Source organism: Hesperophylax consimilis, chromosome 5, assembly GCF_061612785.1.
Source record: "Hesperophylax consimilis isolate HC1 chromosome 5, BYU_Hcon_1.0, whole genome shotgun sequence".
Lineage (NCBI taxonomy): Eukaryota > Metazoa > Arthropoda > Insecta > Trichoptera > Limnephilidae > Hesperophylax > Hesperophylax consimilis.
Genome location: NC_142840.1, coordinates 536,229 through 548,716, shown reverse-complemented (window position 1 = coordinate 548,716; position 12,488 = coordinate 536,229). Strand labels below are relative to the sequence as shown.

The 12,488-nt window shown below is 34.0% G+C and overlaps 1 protein-coding gene across 3 annotated transcripts in view; it reads left to right on the top strand.

Annotated features, from left to right (window-relative positions):
• Positions 1 to 12,488, top strand: part of CrebA (Cyclic-AMP response element binding protein A) — a 254,457-nt gene that overhangs the window by 77,249 nt on the left and 164,720 nt on the right. The gene's annotated exons all lie outside the window — the stretch shown is intronic.

Below are 12,488 nucleotides of genomic sequence, written 5' to 3'. Positions count from 1 at the left end.
TTATATTTGTACGCAAAAAGCTATTTATTATTATTATTAAATTACTAGTTGCACAATTACTCGATATTTTGTGTAAATCTGGCGAATTTCATTTCGTAACAGTAAAGACGCACGCGAGTTTTCATTACCAAAATGGCTCGAGATTCAAGTTCCACTAACGGTTTTACTATCTCATCAAATAATTGGCTTTCCATTTTTTACGATCAGTCAGGTACTTTTATGAAATGGTTTATTACGAGCATTTAGCAATTTATTAATTGCATTTGGTAAGACAAGACTTCTTCAGCAGGTAAAGAAATTTGCACTAGAGCAAACTCAACCTAACCGTTTATACAAATTTGTAAATTACATACATCCTTTGTGCAAGGACTATATTTGTAAAAAACATTCTTATGTCCTTTTCCTAGAAATAACTACACACCTATCTAATTATAGCTGAAATAAAATTAATTTCTTTTAAGATTTTTTTTCGTCCAGAACATTTCCTAAAGATTATCGGTTTTCAATTATGTGTTATTTTTGTTATATTGTTAAATTCCGATAAAACAAATAATGTAAGAAAACTAAGCTCGTTATATAAACTGAAACACAATGAAGAAAAGGCGAATAATTCCCTCGAGAAATACTGATTCGTTAACTATCATTATGTAATCTTTTTACCATCTTACTGTTTTTATTAAGTTTAACGACATTATCGATTAAACTAGCAACTTTCTTTTATTGCCAAGTGCACCAGGCGTAACCGCGTTTTAAAAGTAACGGTAATATTTTTTATTGTTATTTTTAAATCAAATACAAATTGAACAGATATTTGTGATTTTATCAGTACATTATAATATTGCCACCTTTGTGAAGTGGTCAAAATGCTTTCTCCCGAATCTAGACGCTGCAAATAGCTGTATTTAATTACGTGAAATCGTTTTTATGGTCTTGTGTCCGGCTTATCTGGATTTTTTCTATCGTGACAAATAAAGTTTAATCTTCCCGATTCTTGTTATGTAAATTTGTTAGTAAATAATAGGTACTTAGTTTTTTGGGAGTGCACCAATTCAATATAAGGAAATACTTCTACTATCCGAAATAGAATAAAGAACACAATAACAAGACAAAACGTCAAGTTTGTATCTTGTGGAACGCTGGGGGGGGGTATGTAGAAGGACTGCTTTAATTTGCATTACAAATATTTTTCCTTGACAATATTTTATACTGGTATCACTGCTAGAGCAGTAGTAATACCATATGCATATGTGCTAACCGTGGCTGGCATAATTCATTCTGTATCTAGCGTCCTAACCCCGCGATTGACTACTCCTCACCGCCGTTACACCGCGAGTTCTGTAAAAATCCTCTGTAAAAATTATTCTCGCCATAAATTTATCGTTCGTAAATTCGAGAGTTTTAATCAACATCTCTACATCAACAACTGAACACCGATACACCGATAGGAAGTTCTGTAAATCGCGAGGTTATATTCCAACCTCTCTGATGGCATTAAACCTTTCTACAATAATAACATTGTTTTTATTTATTTAATTTTTTTTAGGTATTACAGTTTATTTGAGTTTTCTCGACTAACATACTAGTAGGCTCACGCTTGTACGAGTATCATGGTAGTACGTTGTTTATTGGAAGTAATAAATGTGCAAAGAATAGTTAAAACATCAAGAAAACCATACACAAACACTTCGAAAACATACACGGAGAAACTTTACTGATATAAAATACTGTTAATTTATTCGAAATCTGGTCAATTTATTCGTTTTCCTTATAAAACGGGGACTGTAGGCCTATATTGAATGAATTGAAAGAATTCCTAAAAAAATATCAGTCAAAAGCGAAAAGTTTTATGAGGATGGCGGGACACCCGTGTTCATACCAATACTGATATTGATATTGAAACACTGATATTGTCGCATTCCGTCATGATGTGTATTAGGAAAATAACACGTGTTCTCGATATATTCTGAATGACTAAAATTTTATCAGGAAGTTTTCATGACATGTCACTTTTTTTAACAGGATCATTTTTCTCCGTGTAGAAGCGAATTACCAAAAAGTGAACACCCTGCGGATAAGAAGGAAGTAACGCACCATTTAGTAATGGCAATACCTAACGGCAGTGACTGTCTTCCAATATCAAAAATGCTCCAAACTTTGGTCCATTATCGGGCTCTTTAGTCACTGACAGACCCACAACTATCTATTTATGTGACAGTCATACCTCAGTCTCACTTTAGTCACTGACAGACCCACAACTATCTATTTATGTGACAGTCATACCTCAGTCTCACTTTAGTCTCTGACAGACCCACAACTATCTATTTATGTGACAGTCATACCTCAGTCTCACTTTAGTCACTGACAGACCCACAACTATCTATTTATGTGACAGTCATACCTCAGTCTCACTTTAGTCACTGACAGACCCACAACTATCTATTTATGTGACAGTCATACCTCAGTCTCACTTTAGTCACTGACAGACCCACAACTATCTATTTATGTGACAGTCATACCTCAGTCTCACTTTAGTCACTGACAGACCCACAACTATCTATTTATGTGACAGTCATACCTCAGTCTCACTCAGTCCTAGAAGAGGGACCGCGGAAGAAAGTATTTTATGCGAGTCGGATGTCGGTGAAATTTGGATGGTTTTTTAATCAAGTATTCCGGTATCCAAAACGTTTTATGATTACTTAGTAATATCACGTTTATCCGCATCGGTGCTCATGTCTGGGCAGGAAATTCCGTATTTCCTGTTCACCCAAAGTGGAACTGAACTTTTAATTAATCATTTCTATGTCGACTAATACGTCACAGTCTGAATATTATATTCAGATATCTATATACATATAAAATCAGTATCTATATATATATATAAAATATCGTGTAACGGTGTTTGTGGTCCTCAAGGTCCTCAATCTCAAAAGGAACGAACTGAACGAAATCAATTTCTTTTTTTTTTTGCTTAAATTTCGGCACACCATGTTTTTCACGTGGACAATTATAATTGGCGTGTTTTCGCGTGGGCAAACCATCGAGCTTATTTGTTTTAGCTAACGACTGACTGACAAAAAATATTGTACACTCAATTGATCTTCGAAATTAATATTGATTTTTTTATTTCATTTTCCTACTTAAGGATAAAAAATATTTAATTAATTTTTTTCACTCATGAATTTCATTTTCACTTCAATGAATATGTCCGTTACTTTAATGAAACACATTAAATTGAGAAAATGAACGGTTGGTATTTTTTTGTTTTTATCGGCGGTCATCGTCTTCAGTGCTCCATTCATCTTTCTGCCATAGATCCCATCCCCACACACTTACAATACATTTGTTATTTTTTATTTAACAACCAAAATATTCACTATAAATAATTTATATGGCAGAACAACGTTTGCCGGGTCAGCTAGTATTATTTTTTTTCTTTGCCGATAGATAAACTTACTTAAATATTTACTATACCAACGATAGTTTAACATTTTCACAATCTTCTTTCCAAAAATCTAATAATAATAATAATACTTGGATGACTTGTATAGCGCCGTTTTTGTGCAAAAAACCTCACCAATGCTGAACAATTTTAGACCCTTCCACCAGGCGATTTGCGTTTTAGAGACGGTACGCGCATTCGAACTCTATCTATCGGATTATATGCGATCAACTGACTTACAGTTAGGTACAGCTAATAAAAACACTTGAATCAAACTTCAAGCCTTAATTATGTTTACATTGCTCAATTTATAACTAAGCCAAATCTAACCTTTACAAATTTGGAAACATTTTTGCGCGCATCTATACACTGCCTTTTATGTATTTATTTCTCAACAAAATACCCATTACCTATCTATCGTACCTAGTTGATAATTTATTCGCCTTCCCAATATTTGTAAATATCTCTGAGCGAACGATTCTTTGAGTCCATCAATAGTTCGTTCACCTGAGACGTAATACGTTTTATTACGTTGACCCGCATTTGGCCAAGGATACTCCAAGAAACATGTCTCCGCTGGCAGAACAAAGCTCGCCAAAATTGTTCGTTGATCGTTCATATATTAATGGACAATATTTTCTTTTGCCTTGTTAATTTAAATTGGGAATTTTGTGAAGAGTTTACCTAACTCAACTCAACTCAAATAAAATTGAATTTATTAATTTCAATTCATTTTAATTTGGGAAGCGAGTATGGGTACCGCTGCCCTGCTCACTGGGGTACACCTTGTTGAGACAGACGTATTTAGATACTTATGGTTCGTTGCGCTTGGTTCAGGGGTCCCGGGTTCATGGGGTGAGGTTTGTCCGTGTCTTTGCGGCGGATGCGTCTGTCCACCAGCTGCGAGGCAGGCCGGATCGGAAGAGACTGTTTGAGGGAGACCTTTTGACCTCTCCAACAGACTCTCGGAACATCACCTTACGCCGCAGTCTGAGGGATGGATTCATACGTCTGTCACCCTTGGACACAATGACCCCCAGACAAAATAATATATCATACACAATCTCCAAAAACAAAGTTTTAGATGAAAAAAATACCTGGATTTTGGCTATTGATATTAAAAAACAATTTAAACTTGGAACATATGCAGTTTTGTATCACTCTCCAAACCAAAACAATTCAAAAATTTTAGATTTTTTTAAAGAAGGGTGTATCAAACAAAACACAAAAAAGGCTTCATTTTTATCTCAGGAGATTTTTATTTTATTTATTTATTTATTTAAGGAGAAAACACAGATACAGAGAGTAATTAAAAGATAATTTTGTAAAACAATAACTTGAGAATTCGCCTGCATCCTAACTATTTCTCACTGATTGACGATTTTAATATTGACTTGGTGAAAGCAACTGCACAAAGCAAAAGGCTTAAAAACATAATTAATTGCCTTGGATGGAAACAGCTGGTTACAGATTATACCTGAGTAGGTATAAATTCTAAAACCCTTATCGACTTATTTATTTCTAATGATTTCTACTTGCCAGTTACGGTTGTAGATGAACCTAAAATATCGGATCATGAAACCATTGTTACAACAATTAAACACAGCAGTTCAAGACCAAAAGGTAGGAGACAAATAACATATAGAGATAAGAAATTCTATAGTAAAGACAAAATGTGGATGGAAATGCATCAAATGAAATGGAGCAGTGAAGACGGAAGAAATTTAAATGAAAAGGCAGACGAATTAATTGAACATCTGAAAACAGCAGTAGACAAGCTTATGTAAATGATTAAGATTGTCATAAAAGACACAAATAAATGGTATTTGAAATCCTTATGCCAACATCAAAAACAAAGAAATGCAGCATACAAAGCTTTAAACTACAATTTACAAAAAATAGATGGGAACATTACAAAAAACTAAGAAATATTTATGGTAAGGAAATCAAACTTACCAAAAATAATTACTATAGGGAAAAATTAAATTTTTCACAAAATGATCCTAAAAAAATGTGGAATACTCTCAAGGAAATTATAAGCTGGAAACAGGGGCAAAATAGTAAAGAAGTTTCATTTCCCGATGGGATTGAAGATGACGGTAATAAAGTAGCACACAAATTTAATATCAATTTTGTACTCAGCGTGGAAGACCTAAATAAAAGCATACCAGTTTTACAAAATACTCTTCAAACACTGAACAAATAGAAAATAAAAACTACTTCAAATTTAAAATTATTACTATTGAACATATAAAGAAAACCATTAATACAACGAAGTCAAAATCATCTTCGGACGGAATAACAATTAATATAACAAAAGATGCACTGCCCGCTATAGAATATCGCTTAATGGATATCATAAACGATTAACTGATGAAAGGAATTATCCCAGATTCATGGAAAACATCTTTAATAACGCCAATTCCAAAAAAAAAATAATAAACGCAAAAAATTTTGAAGATTTTAGGCCAATAAATTGCTTACCAAAATATGAACAATTGTTAAAATCCGTTGTTAAAGAGCAGCTTAGTGAATATATTGAAAAAAAATTACATTTTAGTTAGTCAGCAATCTGGTTTTAGAAATAAATATTCATGTGAAACAGCCATAAATTATTTAATTAATGAATGGAAAATAAGCATGGACCAAAAGAAGTGTACAGTAGCAATGTTTCTTGATTTTCGACGTGTTTTTTGAAACAATAGACAGGAACATATTAATATCCAAATTAAAATATATGTGAATAGTTAGCAAAGAACTAGACTGGATTAAGGACTACCTGAAAAATAGAAAACAAAAAACCAAGTTTGGAGATGCCATATCGGAGGAACAGCCAGTGAAGTCCCACAAGGATCTGTATTGGGGCAATTATTATTTATATTATACACGGTGTCCGGAAACTCGTAGTACAAGCGGGAAACTGGAGAATCTACACCACATGGGGAACCCAAATAAACATAAAGTTTTTGAAGTGAAACTTCTTTACGCGCGTCATGCAATTTCGAGGACCGGAGTAAAACCGACTCATGACCGAAACGAAAATGCGGGTACCCCCACCACCGATTAAAGTTCATTTGATCTAGTCAAAGTTTTGAAGTAACATATAAATGCTTCTTAGCTCATCCCGACAACTGGCGTTGGTGGTGTAATGGTCAGCATAGTTGCCTTCCAAGCAGTTGATCCGAGTTCGATTCTCGGCCATCGCACATTATTTTTTTGTTTTTAACGCCTTTTTCATTCAATATCTTATTTTTTAGTAGGTCAGAACATTTTTTAAAAGAAAATAATATTGCAAAATAATAAAAACACTTATCTCACTGTGATAAAACATTACTCCGCTAGAGCGCGCTTTGCGTTATTGTGTTGGATTAAAATTATTATCTAATCCGTATATTATGATAATTGTATTACATTTATTTAATTAATTTATTTATTTTGATAATATGTAATAATTTACAGAAAAAAAAATTAAAACTATCTCCCTCTGATAAAATATCCGTTCGCTAGAGCGCACTACGCGATCTTGTGTGGGATTCTATTTCTGTACATTGTACATTATTTTTAAAAATATATTATATTTTGGGTGTGATGTAGGTAACATTATAAAACATAACAAGCTCTCATATTTTCAGAACCTACATAATATAATCAATTTATGCGGCTTTTCTTACAGTTGGTGCTCAGCGTGGTTGGCTTTCAATCAGTTAAGCGAGGTTCGATTCTCGGCTGTGGCATTTTTGAAGTGAAACCTTGTTGAGGTGGGGGAGCCGCTCACGAACGTTCTCTCTCTTCTCTTCTTTCCTCTCTCTCAGACACCAGCGAACTGCGCCACGCCAAGCATCAGCTGAAACTAGAAGTTTCACTTCTGTCTTGCGTAGGCTTGACACACCCACTTTTTTGATTTGAAAATTTTCACAAAAAAAAAAAAAAAACCAAAAAAAAATATTTTTCGGCTATTTTAGGGTTAAAGTTTTTTCTGGTGTTTAGGGTTGAACAACAGATGTTTTAACCCTGCAGAGCAGAAATATTTTATGATCACACCGGATTAAATGAAGGGTGATTTCAAAATAATGCTTCAAATCCGAGTTTCTTCATTTGTTTTACTTTCAAAGAGTTTTAATTAGTTGGGTACTTTGATCTTCAGTAATAATTTATAAGAATTTGATTAAAAAAAAAAAAAAAAAACCAACTTCTAAGTCGATTTACTCGATAACGAAAGCTCAAATCAAAAAAATATATACTACAAAATCGACTCCAAATGTGATGTAGATTCACCAGTTTCCCGCTTGTACTACGAGTTTCCGGACACCCTGTATATCAACGATATAATTCAGTGCTTAAAATACTGTTTTATCAAACTGTTTGCAGATGGTACGCTTTTATATTTAACGGGAAATAATTTTGAAGAAGTTATGCTCAAAATACAGTACGACCTGGATCAAATATCTATGTGGTTAAAGATAAATAAATTAAAACTAAATTAAAAAATAAATAAATACATGGTACCTAATAGGTAAATAAAATACAGTGTGGCAAGCTTACGCACGACGGAAGTGAAACTTTTAGTATTCTTCTCTCTCTCTCTTTTAATTTCATTGTCTCTTTTTTTCTGTCTATTGACATATTTATAAGTAGCATGTGATAAAAAAAATTAAAAGTTATAAAAATATGGGATTCGAACCCGGGTACTGCATAACGAGTGTCGAACGCTCTGCCTCTAGACCGCAAGGAGAGGTATCTCGCGCGACGAGAACCGCGTATACAACGTGTACTCCTCAATTGACTTGTCCCGCGCAAATTTTCGTTTTCAAACACGGCAAATGAATAATATCACATAACGTCTCGTTAACGCTTTATATAGGGTCGAATCGAAGATATATCGGCAGTGTGAAGTCATATCTGTCGTTTTTCAAAATATTTCCGTATATTGATCCGTTTTGGAAAAGATCTATCCTGTTTTAACAGTCTCATACCCGTATGGAGTCTGAATTTGAAAAACATTTCTAAATTTTGAAAAACTCACTTACGGCTGTGTTTTTTTACTAAAAAAAACTTGTCACGCACGTCTGCGAGGGTAATTAGTCGCGTTATCGGCCTTGATTTGTAATTTTAATGATTCAAAATAAAAATAATTGATCAAAATACCGAGCGACTCTACCGGCTCGATTTGTAAGCTATATTTCGACCAAATTATCATATAGGTACCGACCGTTACTTCTAGGCAATTACTCGAATGAACACCTGCCAGTCTAGAGTCTCACTAAATGGATTTAGACATTTCGGGAGACTCTCGGTTCAAATTAACAAATTTATGTAATTTTTTACTACATTATTACAAATCATGTAGATATCTTCTTATGTGTATGCCTGACAAAGTCGCAGCACGAGAGCATTTTATCACTTTTCCTCGTATTAAAAAAATCACAAAAAGAAAAAAAAATAGTTAAAGCGGGGATCGAACCTCGGTTCTTCACGACAACAGTCAGGCGCTCTGCCTCTAGACCGCGAAGCTGAGTTTGGAGAGTGACCTAAACTAGGTATATAATATTAGCTAGGCTCCTATAGCGAAATGATCACGGTTTTTCGTGACGGTCATGAGTCGGTTTTACTCCGGTCCTCGAAAATGCATGACGCGCGTAAAGAAGTTTCACTTCAATAAAAAAAATTAACGGACTCGGTAAAAATATAATAGATAACGGAGAAATAGAGGAAGTAGAGGAAATCAAATACTTGGGCATTATAATAGACAATCGACTCAAATTTAACTCTAACATTTTTTTAGCTAAGAAAATGGCAAAAAACGTTATTTTTTAAAGATTAATAAGGAATAAATTAGATGTAAATACAAGTAAATTAGTTTATAATAGTATAGTAGCATCTCATTTAAATTACTGCTCTAGTGTCCTTTTCTTGTGCAATCAAACACAAATAAAGAAATTGCAAATTATTCAAAATAGAGGTATGCGAGCAGTATTAGGTATTGTGAGATAATTATTATGCATAAAAAACTAGGAATGTTAAGTGTGAGACAAGGAATAATTTACAATACCCTTATATTTATATGGTAACCAGATAAATCATCACAATGATAATTCATCACATCTTTTAAAAAAGTTATATAAAGTCATGGAAAGTGATGAAACAAAAACTTTATTAACTGTGTTATGTAGTTTAGGTTAAAAAAAAAATTTTCATCGTTTCTAATGACTTTGTTAATTGCATTAAATGTATGAAATTTCACTTAACTACTCGTATTATGTACTTTGTTCTTTCTTTTTAGTTTTAATTGGTGCTTACTGAAGCTACTCCCGCGATTATACGTTTTACCACATTTTTTTGCATTTTTTAACCATTTTTCCGACACCTTTCTATAAAGTTTGTTTTGTTGTATTCGCGCTCTTTTTTCAAGATCAATGACCTCTGAGCCTTTCTGGGACATTGATGTTCTATAAGAATTGTTAAGTCAATAATAAATTTTTCATTATTTGCCTTATTTTATTTTCATTTTATCTTTATTACGTTTTTGACTTGAAATTAGAGGCGTTTCTTGTGGAAAATCTACATTCCTTTCCATTTACTATAATTATTATTAAACTGCTACTAACCTAATGTACAGTACTGCCGCTATGGGCGGTACCATACAGCCTCCTTTAGAATCTCAACGGCGATGCTGTGTTTTTACGTAATATGGCGGCGTTAAAACATCTTTTACAAAAAAAAAAAAAAAAATTATTCTCGCTAGGAATCTGGGTTGGTTGGAAAAGTGCATTCTGACAATAAGCCTACCTTTTGATTAGGATAATATTTAGATCATTTGCGTTCCACAGTTTTTGTGAAAAATCATCCAAGTGCTTACCTACTATTTTAAACCTGTTCAACAACTTATATTAATTTACCGCACTCTATTTGTAATATAATGTACTTTATTTTCCCGAGATAGAATCTTTTGCGGATTTCATTGCAAAACGTTTCCTTTTTGTATTTTTATCTCACAATGGGCAAGCTTTCCGCGACATCAGGAATTGTGTGTAATTCTCTTGTAGCTGTAGCGGTACCGGTACAAGCCCCAAACGGAATGTGGATAGGTTGTTACACGTTGTGAGAGCTCTATATTATGTGTATGGCGTGAGTGGATGGTGAATATTTTGTATTTTGTTCTCACAATGGGCAAACTTTCCGCGACATCAGGAATTGTGTGTAATTCTCTTGTAGCTGTAGCTGTAGCGGTACCGGTACAAGCCCCAAACGGAATGTGGATAGGTCGTTACACAATGTGGATAGGTCGTTACACGTTGTGAGAGCTCTATATTATGTGTATGGCGTGAGTGGATGGTGAATATTTTGTATTTTGTTCTCACAATGGGCAAACTTTCCGCGACATCAGGAATTGTGTGTAATTCTCTTGTAGCTGTAGCTGTAGCTGTAGCTGTAGCGGTACAAGCCCCAAACGGAATGTGGATAGGTCGTTACACGTTGTGAGAGCTCTATATTATGTGCATGGCGTGAGTGGATGGTGAATATTTGGGACCCGGGAAAACCGGATAATCGGGAGTGAGAGGTGGTCCGACGGGTCCTGCGAGAGGTAGGTCCTACCTATCTACCGAAGATTTGGGGCGAACATGCTTAAAACATCGATATAGGTATGTAGTCGTTATTACGTAATATAGCACATTATGTCGGCATTGTTTTGGAAGAGTTCATATCTTACAATGTATTTTGCCATTACAGGTGACGGTGCAAAATTTGACGTTTTGTTTAATATTATTTCTCCTTTGTTGAGAATTTAATTCTAAAACGCAGTGGTTCGAACTAAATAACCAACAGAGGATGATAATAACCACCATAAACTGTACTGGCATACACTCCTTGCTTCATTCACATTCATATAACCCACCCTCTTCTGTTATCCCGACTCGAGTCAATTATTTTCTTTGGTCGATATGCTTCAACACCGTCTTCTTCCAAACCGTCTAAGCTCTCTTTCTTGTATTCGGCCTTGTATGCTCTGTGTGCGACTCGTCCAGCCAGTTATTCTCATGTCACTTATCCTTATCCTTATCATGTATGAAGTTATCAAAGGTTTATGTTGCATGTTATTAGCAGAACGAATAAATTATACGTATCACAATCTTTATTATACGACAGTTCTGTACGGCAGGTATTCATTTTTCTTATACAAATCGACATTAACTATCGATATGTTCTATATTGGTAATGATTTTGAACTGATTCATCTCATCGATACTACGTCGCTTGTCCGAAAGAAAAACGTGACAATTAAAAAATACTTTTTGATTTATTGATTTTAAAAAACTTGTCAATGTACATTTTTATTAATTTACATTTGTTACTTTGCTACCGGTTTCGACACTACCGTGTTATATCTAGCAATCTTAAAAGTAACTTAAACATTATACAAGTACAGAAAGATTAGATTTTATTAGGTGGGGGTAGTGGGTGGGGTGATTTGGGGTTAGAGAAGGGGGGCGAGAAAGGTGGGAGGAGTCAACAAAACAGGGAAACATTGTCAATAAAGGTGACTTACAGGGTGCTATTATTTTTATTTTTAAATGATAAACTAACGTTTATAAGACAAGGTTTTATACATAGCATAAAGGATAACAAATAATTACAAGCAATAGTTAGTCATCCGAAATACTAATACAAATTGAAAATATCTCCCGAGTAAAAATAAATGCCGCCAACGGGAATTGAACCCGTGCCTTCTGATGTCCGGTCAGGTGCTCTGTATCCACTGAGCTATGTCGGCTTATTTCCAACCCGCCAAATGATTCAATATGTACTAGTACCTCAATCAACAATTACTGCTTATTATATATTTTTTTATTTTTGTAGGAAAGGCTTTGTTAGTGCTAAATTTCTCACTAGATCGCGTCGAGACATGATATCTTCATTTATTGGTGAAATATTTTTGACTTGTCAAATATTATTATTTTTTAAATGATAATATATTGATAACAAATTTACATTGGAAAAAAAAAGAAATAAAACAAAAATGTCTAGAAATGGTTACATAGCTAATGCT